Source organism: Mobula birostris, chromosome 4 (assembly GCF_030028105.1).
Source record: "Mobula birostris isolate sMobBir1 chromosome 4, sMobBir1.hap1, whole genome shotgun sequence".
In the NCBI taxonomy this organism is placed as follows: Eukaryota; Metazoa; Chordata; class Chondrichthyes; order Myliobatiformes; family Myliobatidae; genus Mobula; species Mobula birostris.
In genome coordinates, this window is record NC_092373.1 from 171733774 (window position 1) to 171750710 (window position 16937).

The following is a 16937-nucleotide window of genomic DNA, read 5'->3' on the forward strand; positions in this document are numbered from 1 at the left end:
GTGTTCCTCAAGGGTCAGATTTGGAACCATTGCTTCTCACATTGTTTGTCAATGATTTAGATAACAGAATGATGGCTTTGTGGCAAAGTTTGCGGATGATATGAAGATAGGTGGAGGGGTAGGTCGTGCTGAGGAAGCACGACAGGACTTAGGACTTAGACAAATTGGAAGAATGGTCAAAAAAGTGGCAGATGGAATATAGTACAGTGTTGAGAAATGTATGATAATGCATTTTGGTAAAAGGAACAAGAGTGCAGACTATTATCTAAATGGGGAGAAGGTTCAAACATCAGAGGTGCAGAGGAGCTTAGGAGTCTGCATGCAAGACTCCCAGAAGGTTAATTTACAGGTTGACTTTGTGATAAAGAAGGCAAATGCGATGTTGACATTTATTTCAAGGGGAATAGAATATAAGACTATAAGATATAGGAGCAGAATTAGGCCATCTGGCCCATCGATTCTGCTCTGCCATTCAGTCATGACTGACCCTTTTGTTATAAATCTCCTCTCAACCCCAGTTCCCAGCCTTCTCCCCGTAGTCTTTGATGCCATATCGAATCAAGAGCCTGTCAATCTCTGTCTTAATTATACCCAATGGCCTGGCCTCCACAGCTGCATGTGGGAGCAAGTTCCACAAATTCACCACCTTTTGGCTAAAGAAATTTCTCCGCATCTCTGTTTTGAAAGTGCACCCCTCTATCCTGAGGTTGTACCCTCTTGTCCTAGGCTCTCCCACCATGGGAAACATCCTTTCCACATCTACTCTGTCTTGGCCTTTCAACATTCAAAAGGTTTCAGACTCCCCCCTCATCCTTCTGATTTCTATCGAGTACAGACACAAAGCCATTAAACGTTCCTCGTATGATATCCCTTTCATTTCTGGAATCATCCTTGTGAAACTCCTCTGGACCCTCTCCCATGCCAGCACATCTTTTCTAAGATGAGGAGCTCAAAACTGTTCACAATATTCAAAGTGAGGCCTCACCAGTGCCTTATAAAGCCCCAGCATCACCACCTTGCTTTTGTATTCTAGACTCTTGAAATGAATGCTAACATGGCAATTGCCTTCCTCACCACCGACTCAACCTGCAAGTTAACCTTCAGGGTGTTCTACACAAGGACTCCCAAGTCCCTTTGCATCTCAGATTCTCGGATTTCCTCCCCGTTTAGAAAATAGTCTGCACATTTATTTCTATTATCAAAGTTCATGACCATGCATTTTACAATATAAAAGCAAAGAGAAAATGCTGAACCTTTATAAGACACTGGTCAGGCTACACTTAAGTATTGTCAAGAGTTTTGGGCGCCATATCTCAAAAGGATGTGTTTTCATTGAAGAGAGTCTAGAGGAGTTGCACGAGGATGATTCTGGAAATGAAGGGGTTAACATGTGAAGGGCATTTGGCAGCTTTGGGCCTGTACTCAGTAAAATTCAGAAGAATGCAGGGACATCTCATTGAAACCTACCAAATGTTGAAAGGACTATATAGAGAGAGTGTGGAGAGGATGTTTCCTATGGTGGGGGTATCCGGAACTAGAGGGCACAGCCTCAAAATTAAGAAGTGACCCTTTAGAACAGAGGTAAGGAGGAATCTTTTTTTTAGCCAGATAGTTGTAATCTGTGGAATGTTCTGCCACAGACTGCATTGGAGGGCAAGTCCATGCGTATACTTAAGGTAGAATTTGATTGTTTCCTGATCAGTCAGGGCATCAAAGGATATGGCGAGAAGGCAGGTGTATGGGGTTACGTGGGATCAGCCTTGAACGAATGGCAGAGGAATCTCAATGGGCTGAATGGCCTAATTCTGCTCCTATTTCTTATGGTCTTATAACACCCTTCGTAAAATGTTGCCCCTCAAATTCCTATCAAATGCTTCCCCTTTCATCTTAGACCCATGCTGTGTAGTTGTTGACTCCCCACCTCTGGGGAATTGACAGTACATACACCCTATCTCTTTATATCTTTCAGTATATTTCTCAGTATACCTCCTTATAAGCATAGATAAGGTGAATAAAATAGTCTTTTTTTCCAGGGAAGGGGAAGCAAAAAATAGATTTATGGTGAGAACGGAAATATTAAAAAGGAATATTTAAAAGATATCACGATCATTCACTTTAACAATTTCCCTCATGATTTTATAAATCTCTGTAAGGTCACTCTCCACACCAGCCTCTGCATTCTTGAGAAAACACTCCCAGACCTTTCAGCCTCTCCTTATACTTCAAGTCCTCCAGTCCCAATAACACTCCTGTATATTTTTTTGTTTTGAACCCTATAATGACATATTTTCTATAACCTGTTGAACAGATTTGCAGACAGTATTCCAGGTGCGGACTCATCAACTTTCCATATAAAAGTGTGTTTAATTGTGCGAAGACTCTAATAGTTTCATATTTACTGAGACAGAGGAAGAAGAAAACAAAATAACTATTGGTGAAAGAATGGAAGGCATCTTGACACCACTGAGGCTACAACCAAGAACAATTCACTGGACACCAACAGAATCAGCCAAAAATTCAAATTAGAATGCAGATAAAGCATTATCTAAAATAAAGACAAATTTATCGTATTAACATCTTCATTCCTGTAGGGATGAAAAGACAAATTGGAGTTCTCCTATACTGACGAACGAATAGAAAATTTAATCGCAAGATTACAAAAATTAATTGCAAGTTAATCTCAGTTTAATCATGCTGTTAAACAACAATGGAATACTAACATCTTACAGTATTAGAAATTAAAATTGTTATTTTTTCTAGTTTTTAATAGAATCCAGCACTTTAATACTTCCATTAACTTGTAATGTTTTGAATGGGTCTATGTTGGTAAAAGTCCAGATTTGATAAAGCTGTACTGTAAGTGGTTGATCATCAACACTTGCTATTTCTCATTTGTAATGGGGGCCAGCACACAAATACCTTGAGGTTTGTCTGTGCCTATCAGTTCCAGTCTTCCTCTCAGACATGAACTCACGTTTCCCTCTATTTAGTAGCCTGCTCTCACATGCCACATATACTGTGAGATTCAGACAGCACAGTGCTTACATTTCTACCAGTGCCCACATTTGTCCCATATGTCCCTAAACTTTTCCTTTCTATTGTTACATAACCGGCAACAATGAATATCAATTGAGTCAGCTTATATAAAAACAACCAAACATTTATTAAACACGGATAAACAATAAAAAACAAATGAAAGTCTTAACCGGAAGTTAACCACTATGCGGCCGTTCAACAAATTGTCACTCAGCACTGGTTCTTAAAGCGATAAACGTGAAAACAGTTCTTAAAGCGGTAAAGTCAAATACAGTTCTTAAAATGGTAAATTCGAAAATCCAACAGATTTATACATTCAATTGAGAGAGACTTTTCTGGAGAAGGATTTCTTCATAGACGCGACTTCCCTGCTGGTTCTGTCCAAAGGATTCACGAGGAAGGAAGTAAACAGCTTAAAACAACTGACCTTAATTTCTAGACAGCAAATCCTGCATGAACTACCTTTCTTTCTTAGCAGGAGTTATCTTCGATGCAGGTCGCTACTCCTTCAACGAGGACTCAATAAGGTCGATCCTTTATTAAACTGCCAAACAATACCAACTTCTCTTAATCTTTCAGGTCCTGTACTTCGATAAAGTCTTCACTCTCCAATACTACTGAAAAGGTACATCAACAAACCTAGTAGAAATTGCCAGTCCAGCACTATTGTACCTTGCAAAAGAATGTAACACTCCGCTTTAAAAATGAAACTGCGTCATAAAACAAATACGCAATGGAACGGAGACACTGATGAACATTCTAGCTGGAAAACCTAACTGCGTCACCAGAGGTCTTCCCTTTTATACCCATGGTGAACATGTCATCACATGATCTCACATCAGCTGGAAAATTACAACAGGTGACCTCCAAAAGACCATTACACCATTCTCACAAGAAAGTCACAAGATCTCCTTGAGGTATGTAACACTATTTACTTATCCAAATGCCTTGTACGTGTTGTTATACTACTTGCCTTAATTGCTTTCTCTGATAGCTTATTCCATGCCTGTACTGCCCTCTGCATAAAGAATTTGCCACCCAGGTCTATCTAAGTTTTTCTCCTCTCACCTTAAACCTCTGCCATCTAGTTTTTAGTTCCATTTCCCTGGGCAAAAGACTGTGTGTATTCACACAAGTGAGTGGTGAATGCACACAGATCTGACACATTCACTTGCTACAAACTGTTCTTGAGAACACAATCTCACCATGAGAATATACAAAATATGAGCCGGAGCAGACCTTCGAGCCTATTCCAGCACTCATTAAAATCTCATGTTGGCCTCAACTGCATTTTCTTGCCCAAATCTCTTCATTACGTTTGTCCTGTAGTCCAAGGACCTGCGTACCTGACAGCACCCACAGCTTTCCAAAAATCCCATATTTTTAACAATAATCTCAAAGTTCAAAGTAAATTTTATATCAATGTACTGTATGTATATGTCATGATATACTACTCTGAAATTCATTTTCTTGTGGGCATTTTTGTGGTCTAGAAAGGCAATGAGACCTGAGGCAGATTAGTTCTGATCTTATTGAAAGTCAGAGCACTATTGAAGGGCTGAGTGGTCACCTCCTACTCCTATTTTCTTAAGTTTTAAAACTAAATTGGGAAATAATACAATGTAATTGGTATAAACTACATATACCCCAGTATTAAGACTGTAATTGTAGCAAATGTCAGGTCAGATATGGGGGGTTTGGTAGATGGAGAGCAAAATTGAATTCAAACACAAGAAGCTGCAGAGGCCAAAAAACAAAATGCTGGAGGAACTCAACAGGTCCGATAGCATCCATGGAGGGAAATGGACAGTCAAGAGCTGCCCTGGTTGGACCATTATTCTGTCTGCTCTTGCTCTTCTGAAATGACCTCCTTATACCTTGACTCTATGCCTTTCCTTGTCCAGTCCATTCCCACCTATGTCTGGGACACCTCACATGCTCTCCGCCATTTTATCAACTTTTAATTCCCTAGTCCACACCACTCTATCTTCACCATGGATACCCATTCCTCATCTGGAAGGCTTTAGAGCTCTCTGTTCTTTTCAGGTACATACATCCAACCAATTCTCCTCTACAAAAGGCAGTCCTGATGAAGGATCTGGGGCTGAAACATCAATTTTCTATTTCCTTTCACAGATGCTGCCTGGCCCGCTGAGTTGCTCCAGCGACTTGTTTTTAACTCAAAATTCAGTTCATGTTAGTGGAAGCAAACGTGTAAGAAGATTTTACAGATATACTGTTGAAAGTATTCTGACTGATCGCTTTGTGGACTGGTACAGCAGTTCAAATGTGCAGGAACGCAAGAAGCTGCAGAGAGTAGCGGTCTCTGTCCAATTCATCAAGGGCACTTCTCTCCCAGTCATCCCTAGCATCTACGCGAGGCACTGCCTCAAGAAGGCAACATCTATCATTAAAGATCTGGGCCACTGCATCTTCTCACAGCTCCCATCAGGCACGAGATACAGAGGCCTGAAGCCGCACACCCATTCAAGAACACGGAATTCCCTGCTCGCACCATCCTGCACAACTCTAATCACTACCTCAGTAAAGCAACACAATGACCACTTTGATCACTTTACACTACAGTGGACATTAGGTTTTTTTCCCTTTTTTCCTTTTGTTCTTATTGTGTTCTTCTTTGTAAAAATGTGTAATTTATATTTAGTTTGCCCTTTTCCTTTTAATGTTGTGTACCTGATGCCATGTTCCTCTGATGGTGTTGCATTTTTTAACGGAACTCTGCACACATATATCTATATAAAAATAAGCTCAACCTTGGCTTTGATCTTTACTATTTTTTGTTCACCAAATTATAGACCTGTCCATAGTAGGCCCTGAACGACATTGCTAGATCTGGAATTAAGCCAGACAGCACATTTCCTCCAGGAAAGACATTATGATATTCCAGCATTTTGCAGCAATCCAGCTCTCTCATAGTTACCTTTACAAAGATTTTTTTTATTCCACTGGCAACCAAAGGAAAATTCCACTCCATTCAATAGAAATTCTGTAGCACTGACCAAATGTTTTCAAACATTTTGGACAAGTGCATTACATGGAAATGGTCATGTATTGCTGGGATCATGTCATTCAAAAGAATAAATGAGATACGTAGTTAATGAGCTGCTTTTTTATCACTGTTCTGTTTTAGGGAGAAAAAAGATTCCAAAGATCTGTGTTACATTTTGTGTTACAAGCTGCAATAGTTTGTATAATGACATGATGTAAATCTTCACATTGCATATTCCTTGAAAAAATGGCTTTTAAAGTTTGCAAAACATTTTGTTGTGCTCGCGAACGCAGCACCCCTTTAAATCACATGAATATTATGTTTTCTTTCGCATATTTCATAAAACTGCAAATGTAATTTGAATGTGGCATATAATGACTATCATAAATCCTAGCAAAGATGAATTTTAAAACATCCTGACTATGGTAAATCCTAGTGATGATGGATTATAATATATGATAACTATCGTAAATCCTGGCAATCAACATAGATTAGAAATTGTTAACACCCTTTTGTCAATGCAACAAGCATTAAGATCCTTTTGTGTAAAGCACCATGCATCAAAAGCATAATGTGCTCTGTCACCCAACAGCAGCAGGAACATTGCTTCAGATCAAATGAAAAGCTCACAAATAAATAAAGTGCCACATTATTAACACCTGCACTGCCAGTCACTGCAAAGGGAAGTTGTAGCCTCGAGCCACTAATTTCTGTAGGATGTCTTTTTCACTCAATCACAGCATGCAGTTGTCAAAAGCAAAGCTGATGTTGAATGACCATGCCCAACAACCCTCACTGCTCCTGATCCAGGCCATTAAACTGAATAGTTAAGGACCACCCACTTTGACATTGGCCAGGAGTCACAAATAGGCCAGAATGGATACTGATTTCAAAGTTCCTTCTCCAAAGGGTCGGTAGGAAGGATGTGATAGTGCAGTAGATAAGGGAGAAGACAATCCCAGGATCATGCCTGAATCAGACGACTTTAGTTATGGGGAGACATTAGATAGGCTGGGGTTTGCTTTCTTTGGAATGAAGTCTGAAGCGTGACCTGAGAGATTATGAGAGGTATAAACAGGGCAGAGTGTTAAAATCTTTCTCACATGATAAAGACATGGGTTTAAGGTGAGAAAGTAGATTTAAAGAGGATCTGAGGGATATGTTTTACATAGGGAGTGATTGATATCCAGAAATCACTGCCAGAAGAGGTGATAGACACAGGTACAATCATTACATTTAAGAGACATCTATACAGGCTCTTAAATAGGCCAGGTGTAGAAGATATTGTACCAAAGGGAACAAAGCCAATATCCTGTATTTAGCCCATATCCCTCTAATCTTTCCTATCCATTAAACATTGTTAATGTACTTGCCTCATGAACTTCACTGGCAGCTTGTTCCCTAGGCAGGCCACCCGCTGAGAGAAGATAATGCTCCTCAGGTTCCCATTAAACCAGCCCTCTCACCTTAAACAGTCTGCTCAAGTTTTCGATTCCCTAACCCTGGTAAAAAGACTGTCTATATTCACCCTATCTATACACCTCATTATTTTACACACCTTTATATGGTTACCCCTCAGTGTCCTACGCTCTAAAGAATAAAGTCCTAGCATGCCCAACCTCAGTCTCCTGAGTCCTAGCAATATTCTCAAAATCTCCCTTACATTCTTCCAGTTTATGATATCTTTCCGATGACAGAGTAGCCAAAATTGTACACTGGCCTCATCAACGGCTTATACAGCTGCAACATAACATCCCAACTCCTGTACTCAATGCCCCTACTGATAAAGGCTAGTGTTCCAAAAGCATTCTTCACCACACTGTCACATTTAGGGAACTATACACTTCCACTGCTAGGACCCTCTTTTCTACAACACACCCCAGGGCCCTAACATTCACTGCAAAAGTCCTACCATCATTTGTGAACATCCTGTTGTGATGGGGCAAGCAGCATCAGTGGGGAAAACAATAGCAGGTACATCTGCTCAAGAACCTGTATCAGGACGGAAAATTGTGGAGGGAGATAGCCAGAATAAAGAGGTGAGGGAGAGGGATGAAGCAAGGACTGGCACACAATAGCTGAAACCAGGTGAAGAGGGGCAGATGGAGCTGGTGTGGAGTGGGGTGGAGTAAGAAGTCATTGGCAATGCCTCAAAAAGATGACATCCATCATTAAGGTCCCTCACCATCCTGGCCATGCTTTCTTCTTGTTACCACCATCAGGGAGATAATACAGGAGCCTGAAGACCCAGACCGAATGTTTTAGGAACAGCTAGACCCAGCTGGTGGCGTAGTGGCATCAGTGCCGGACTTCGGGACAAAAGGTCCCGAGTTCGATTCCAGCTGGCTCCCTTGCACGCTTTCCATCCGTGCTGGGTTACAAGCTGGTGATCTCTTTGGAAACCACTGCTGTAACTTGCCTCGTACACACGGTTCCCCTCTACGTCAGGAGGGAAATCATTCGCTAACTGGACCTAACGCGACGTACCTTTCCTTTCTTCCCCACCACTGTCAGATTTCTGAACAGTTCATGAACCCATGATAACCCCATACTGTTTACTTAGTTATTTATTTTTCTAACTTACAGTAATTTTTATGTCTTGCACTGCATTGCTGCCACAAAACAACAAATATTAGCCCATATGTCCGTGGTAATAAAGCCGATTCTGATTCTCAGATTAAAACAGAGAAATTAAAGGGTGCTGATGGAGTCAGGGAAAGGAGGATAGTATGGAGGGAGAGATAGGAGTAAAATTTTGTTTTTTTTGCTGGAAGTACTTCATGGCCTAATATGATCACTGAACCATTCTGGGAGTGGCAAGAACTAACCTTGGGTGCAAAAAGCTGCCTTGAATTGTAGCTCACCTGAAATGAATTTAAGAATTAAAATCAAACACCAACTTACAAACACAATCCGAAGAAGATGGGGGAAATCTTAAATGAATTTTTTTGCAACTCTGTTTACTCAGGAGATGGACACAGAGTCAAAAGAAGTGAGGCAAAGCACCAGTAAGGCCATAGACCATATACAGATTACAGAGGTCATAAACACAAAATAATCTGCAGATGCTGGGGTCAAAACAACACTCACAACACGCTGGAGGAACTCAGCAGGTCGGGCAGCATCGTGGAAATGATGAGTCGACATTTCGGGCCGGAACCCTTCATCAGGTCTGCAGGGGGAAGGGGCAGAGGCCCTATAAAGAAGGTGGGGGGAGGGTGGGAAGGAGAAGGCTGGTAGGTTCCAGGTGAAAAACCAGTAAGGGGAAAGATAAAGGGGTGGGGGAGGGGAAGCAGGGTGGTGATAGGCAGGAAAGGTGAAAAAAGAATAGGAGAAAACACAATGGGCAGTAGAAGGAGGCTGGACCATGAGGGAGGTGGTAGGCAGCTGGAGGAGGGGGCAGAGTGACATAGGGATAGGGGAAGGGAGGGGAAAGGAATTACCTGAAGTTGGAGAATTCTATGTTCATACCAAGGGGCTGGAGACTACCTAGACGGTATATGAGGTGTTGCTCCTCCAACCTGTGTTTAGCCTCATCATGGCAGTAGAGGAGGCCATGTATAGACATATCTGAATGGGAGTGGGAAGCAGAGTTGAAGTGGGTGGCTACTGGGAGATCCTGTCTGTTTGGTGGATGGAGCGGAGGTGCTCGACAAAGCAGTCCCCCAACCTGCATCGGGTTTCACCGATGTAGAGGAGGCCGCACCGGGAGCACCGGATGCAATTGATGACCCCAACAGACTCACATTGACGACTACATCGGTGCTGCTTCCTGCACCCATGCTGAGCTCATCAATTTCATCGACTTTACTACTAACTTCCACCCAGCCCTCAAATTCACTTGGTCTATCTCGGACACTTCTCTCCCTTTTCTCGATCTCTCGGTCTCCATCTCTGGAGACAGACTGTCCACTGACAGCTTCTACAAGCCCACTGACTCTCATAACTACCTCAACTATACCTCTTCCCACCCCGCCACATGCAAAAATGCCATTCCCTATTCCCAGTTTCTCCGTCTCCGCCGCATCTGCTCCAAGGATGAGGTTTTCCGTTCCAGGACATCTCAAGTGTCCTCTTTCTTTAAGGATCGTGGTTTCCCTCCTGCTGTCATCAATGATGCCTTCACCTGCATCTCCTCCATTTCCCGCACTTCGGCTCTCACCCCAACCTCCCGCCACCACAACAGGGATAGAGTTCCCCTTGTCCTCACCTACCACCCCACTAGCCTCCGGATCCAACACATTATCCTCCGCAACTTCCGCCACCTTCAACAGGACCCCACCACTAAGCACATCTTTCCTTCTCCACCCCTCTCCGCCTTCTGCAGGGATCGGTCCCTCCACGACTCCCTGGTCCACACGTCCCTCCCCACAGATCTCCCACCTGGCACTTATCCCTGTAAGCGCAAGTGCTACACCTGTCCCTACATCTCCTCTCTTGCCACCATTCAGGGCCCCAAACAGTCCTTCCAGGTGAGGCAAAACTTCACTTGTGAGTCTGCTGGGTTCATCTATTGCATCCGGTGCTCCCAGTGCGGCCTCCTCTATATCGGTGAAACCCTACCCAGATTGGGGGACCGCTTCATCGAACACCTCCGCTCCGTCCGCCAAAACAGACAGGATCTCCCAGTAGCCATCCACTTCAACTCTGCTTCCCACTCCCATTCAGATATGTCCATACATGGCCTCCTCTACTGCCATGATGAGGCTAAACTCAGGTTGGAGGAGCAACACCTCATATACCGTCTAGGTAGTCTCCAGTCCCTTGGTATGAATATAGAATTCTCCAACTTCTGGTAATTCCCTCCCCCTCCCTTCCCCTATCCCTATGTTACTCTGCCCCCTCCCCCAGCTGCCTACCACCTCCCTCATGATCCGGCCTCCTTTTACTACCCATTGTGTTTTCCCCTATTCTTTCTTCACCTTTCCTGCCTATCACCACCCTGCTTCCCCTCCCCCACCCCTTTATCTTTCCCCCTTACTGGTTTTTCACCTGGAACCTACCAGCCTTCTCCTTCCCACCCTCCCCCCACCTTCTTTATAGGGCCTCTGCCCCTTCCCTCTACAGTCCTGATGAAGGGTTCCGGCCCGAAACGTCGATTCATTGTTTCCACGGATGCTGCCCAACCTGCTGAGTTCCTCCAGCGTCTTGTGAGTGATTGATTACAGAGGAGGAGGTGTTTGCAGTGTTATAGGAAGCTAGGTTGGATAAATTGCTAGGGCCTGACAAGGTGTTCACTCAGGCCTTGTGGGAGGCTAATGCAGAAACTGCAGGGATCTAGAAGAGATATTTAAAATCTCCTTAGCCACCTGTGAGGTGCCGGAGGATTGGAAGATAGCTAAAGGTGTTCCATCGTTTAAGAAGATTCTACGAATAAGCTGCAAAATTATAGACCAATAATCCTAACAGCAGTAGTGGGCAAGTTATTGAAAGGTATTCTAAAGTACTGGATATAAAAGTATTTGGATAGATGGGGACTGATTAATGGTAGTAAATGTGGCTTTATGTGTAATCTATTCAATATACATAATTGTTTTAGTTGTATATTTATGATTATGTTTTTTATATTATTTTTTTCTCTCTCTCTGCTAGATCATGTATTGCATTGTACTGCTGCTGCTAAGTTAACAAATTTCACGTCACAGGTCAGTGATAATAAACCTGATTCTGATTCTGATTCAGTAGGTCTTGACTACCAATCTTATAGAGCTTTTTGAGGAAGTTACTAGGAAAGTTGATGAAAGCAAGGCAGTGGATGATATCTGCATAGACTTCTTTTTAAATTTTATTTTTAACATAGACTTTTTAACAAGGCCTTTTACAAGGTCCCGCATTGGAGGTTGGTCGAGGAGATTGAGTCACTCGGCATTCAGGATGAATTAGTAAATTGGATTAGACATTAGATTTATGGGGGAAGCTGGAGAGCAGTAGTAAATGGTTGCTTCTCTGAATGAAACCTGTTACTAGTTGTGTGCTGCAGTGATAGGTGCTGGGTAGGTTGTTGTTTGTCATCTTTATCAACAATCTGGATGATAATGCAGTAAACTGGATCAGCAAATTTGTGGGTGACACAAGATTGGAGGCATAATTGACAGTGAGGAAAGCTATCAAAATCTGCAGCTGGATCGGGACCAGCTGGAAAAATGGGCTGAAAAATTTGAGATAGAATTCAATACAGACAAGTGTGCACTTTGGGAGGACAAACCAGTGTAGGACTTACTCAGGGAGTAGCAGGGCAGTGAGGAATGCGGTAGAACAGAGGGATCTGGGAGTACAGGTCCATAATTCCTTGAAAGTGGCATCATAGAAACTTTTTGGCATATTGGCCTTCATAAATTAAAATTTTGAGTACAAGAGTTGGGATGTTATACTGCAGTTGCAGAAGATGTTGGTAAGGACTAATATGGAGTATTTTATGCAGTTCTGGTCACCTACCTATCAGGAAAGATTGAAAGAGTGCAGCTAAAATTTACAAGGATATTGCCTGGACTTGAGGACCTGAGTTATAGAGAAAGTTTGAATAGGTTAGAGCTTTATTCCCTGGAGCATGAGAGAATGTAGAAGTGGTAGAGGCAGGTTTTATTTTGTCATTTAAAAAAAATTGGATAGGTATATGGACAGGAAAGGAATGGAGGGTTATGGGCTGAGTGCAGGTAGATGGGACTAGGTGAGAGTAAGCATTCAGCACAGACTAGAAGGGCCGAGATGGCCTGTTTCTGTGCTGTAATTGTTATATGGTTATATAACGAGGGCAGATTTGACTGAGGTACACCATTATGAGGGTCATGGTAAGGGTGAATGTAAGCCAGCTTTACCCATTGAGGTGGGTGAAACTAGAACTAGAGCTCATGGGTTAAGGGTGAACCGTGAAATGTTTAAGGGGAAAATTAGGGGGAATGTCTTCGCGCAGAAGGTGGTGAGAGTATGGAAAAAGCTGGCATTGCAAGTGGTGGATGTGAGTTTGATTTCAATGTTTAGGATAAGTATGGATAGATACATTAATGAGAGGGGTATGGAGGGCTGGCATCTGGGTACAGGTTGATGGGATTAGGCAGATTGATAGTTCAGAATGGGCTAGATGGGCTGACAGGCCCCTTTCTGTGCTGTTGTGTTCTAAGACTCTATGACTCTATGATTGTAGAAATACTATTCTATAGATTTCTCAGAGCTACCGATACTGATTTCATCAATTCAAATTAATCTGCAGAAGATACTTGACAATCCAATTTGATATAAAGCTAGATGGGAGACATGAAATGAGTTTCAAAGTCCTCAAACAAAAGAAATTTGAATGGAGCTGTGTTAAAAAATAATTTCTGTCTCCTTCAAGGGTGATGAATATGAAAAATGAGGATCATAAATTGATGTGCACATAAATATTACATAGCAGAATTTATCACTGCTCTAAAGCAGCAGGAATTGGAAACATGCAGATCTGCAGTGTAGATCTTCCTGCTTGGTGGAGTGATCTGTGTTCCACCTACCCCATTACTTAATGAGATAAATAGGGAAGATTGATCAGTGGGGAGAAGGGGAAAGGTTCACTGCTTGTCTACTTCACACCACCTTCATCGGAGTTTACCAGAAAATGACCAAGAGCAGCTTACATCAGCTGCCAAATACCGGGACCAAATACAACCAACCCAAACCATGCTCATATATTCCTAACCTAAAGCATAGCAAGGCAAGCCAATCCATACCAAGTTCAAGACAAGCCAAACTAAACTAAACCAAACCAAGCCAAGCTCAACATTTTTTTCCAAATTTATTTGCCGTTACAACTTAATTCCTAGGCATCAAACCATGCATTAACCATATTAGAGTTGTAGAGTCATAGATGTATATAGCACGGAAACAGGCCCTGCAGCCCAACTTGTTCATGCTGACGAAGTTTCCTATGTAAGTGGCAGAATTGTCATGCTCCAAATACAGGCTAGTCCCATTTGTCTGCATTTGGTTTATAGCCCTCTGAATCATACCCATCTACCTTCTCCGTGGATTGTCACCTTGTCGTGGTGGAGAAGCTTGTGTGGTCCTGTGATCCTGAGAGCAAGGCCGTCTGGAGCTATGCTCCTGATAGGGTCACCCATGGCAGTAAGGTCGAGGATGAGGTCCCTGACAAAGAACAATCCAACCAAGACCTCAACGGTGGAACAGGCGGACGAAGTTACTTCGTACTCAACGGTTATGAAGGCGGATGAAGGCTGCAACAAATCCATCAGCTCCAATCGTCATGGTTTCCATGCCACTGGAATCAGTTGGTTGATTTGTGAAGTATCGTATGCTTCTTGGAGTGCAATATTAAGTACACGTTAAACAAATACACGCACAGGTGTCTTCACTCTGTGGGCCACCTCTTCAGAATGAAGACCATCATCCTCGACCCGAGGGATAGCCATGATGACGACGACCCATCCATGTGCTGGTCTAACGGTCTTTGTAATTATAGCTGCCTCTGCCACTTCGTCTCATACCCACAATACTCTGTGTGAAAGCTTGCCGCTCAGGTCTTCTAATTCTTTCCCCTCTGCTGTTAAAATTTTGACTCTAGCTTTAGACTCCCTTACCTAAAAAAAAATGATTCTGGCAATACGCCCTCTCTATGCCCCTAATTTATAAACGTCTATGAGGTCAATTCCATGCTCAAACCTAACCTTTACACAGTTCTTACAGTTCAAGCCCTCCAGACCATGTGAATCTCTTCCACATCCTCTCTAACTTAATCATATTCTCCCCAGTAATAGGCAATCAGAACTGCACACAGTACTCCTTGTGGTCCTGCCATTACCTTGTACAGCTATAACATGCTCACATAACTTCCGTGCTCAGTGCATTGACCAATGAAAGAAAGAATGCCAAACGCTATCTTCACCACTTTGTCCATCTCTGTCACCACTTTCAGTAAAAGACGTACAGTATCTGTACTCCTAGGGCTCTGTTCTACAGCACTTTCCAGAGCCCTGTTATTTACTGTATTAAAGAGCCTCTTCAGGATCTGGGCACCACTGTCAACAGCAGCATTTATTGCCCCTTCCTAATTGCCCTTGAGAAGCCGGGGCTTCTTTATGAACTGCTGCAGTTTTTCAGGTGAAAAAGCTCCCACGTGCTTCTGGGGAGGGTGTTCCACGATGTAGCCAGAGGCACTGAAAGAAGTTAGGCCATAAGACCATAAGATACAAGAGTAGAATTAGGACGTTTGGCACATCAAGCTGCGAGGTAATGTTGCAGCTGTATAAAATCCTAGTTAGACCACACTTGGAATATTGTGTTCGGATCTGCTTGCTTCATTATGGGAAGGATGGGGAAGCATTAGGCAAGCCGCAGTACACGTTTACCAGGATGCTGCCTGGACTAGAGGGGGTGCTTTATGAAGGTAGGTTGAGTGATCTAGTGTTTTTCTCTTTGCAGTGAAGAAGAATGAGGGGTGACTTGATAGAAATGCATGTAATATCCTGGAAAAGGTTTCACTGCTGACATAATGGTCTTTCTAAGGAAGTAGTGTTGGGGTTATGGTTAGAAATAATGGGTGCTTTCCAATGTGAGCCATCCAATCTGGGCAGCAGGGTTTTTTTTTGTGTGCCTGACACCGGTGTGAGCTGGGGTCTTTGTTCAGTGGGAGATGAAGAGAGAAAAGACTGGAGAGAACCAGTTGTAGGATTCGACCCTGTGGGGGACCATGATTTGATGGAGCAAGGTGCAGAGGTCTACTGAGGATCAGTGAATATGACTTTTGGAAGAATTGAGTTCCAGCTTGTGCACATTTGACTGTTTAATAGACCCTTTTTGTTTTTCTCTTTCTTTTCCTTACTAACCCTTTAGTTAACATTCATAAATATAATTCCTTTAATCATATGCAGTGTGCTGTCTGCTATTTCTTGGTGCCGAGTTGTAACAGGGTAGCAAATCATGCAGCGTTCACACAAACCAGGGTTCGGGGTGAGAGAGCCATCCCAATCTCATGGTTTGGCGGGCCGGAGTGTGTGTTCCCTAGATGTATGCAGCCCAAGGGAACCAGGGCCATCATGTATAAGATGGTAAGAGGCATAGAAAGAGTGGACACCCAGAGACTTTTTCCCAGGGCAGAAATGGCTAATACAAGGAACATAATTGCAGAATTGGAGAATCGTTTAGGAGGACGCCAGAGGTAAGTTCTTTACATAGATTGATGGGTGCTTAGAACGCACCGCCAGGGGTGGTGGTAGAGCCAGATACATTAGGAGCCTTTGAAAAACTCTTAGATAGGCACGTGGATAAGAAAAATATAGAAGATTATGTAGGAGGGAAGGACTAGATTGATGTTATCAGCAAACATTATGGGCCAAAAGGCCTGAACTGTGCTGCAATGTTCTATGTTCTGTGTTAAGCTTGTTCTGCCATTCAATCATGGCTGATTTTCCTTCTCAAACCCAGTCGTCTTCCCCTAATTCTTAGAACCAAGGATCTATCAATCTTTGTCTTAAATACATCCAATAACTTGGCCTCCACAACTCTCTGTGGCAATGATTCCCACAGATTCGCCACACTTTAGTTGAAAAAAGTTCCTCCTCATCTCCATTTTAAAGAGACATACTTTTATTCAGTGCCCTTAGATCCTAGACTCTCCTACTGATGGAAACATCCTCTCCACATCCACTCTATCCAGACCTTTCAGTATCTGGGATTGGGATGTTTCATTGAGATTCCACTCCACCCCCCACCCCCAAACCGATCTTCCTGAATTTCATTGAGTACAGGCCCTAAGCTATCAAATGCTTCTCATACGGTAAGACCTTCATTCCTGGAATCTAATTTATTAAATCATTAGTTGACGATATATTTTTAAGCAAGTTAAAGGTGGAAGGAAGGGAAGAGCAAAGGGGAGGTCTGATAATGGGAGAGAAGTGATGAGTTC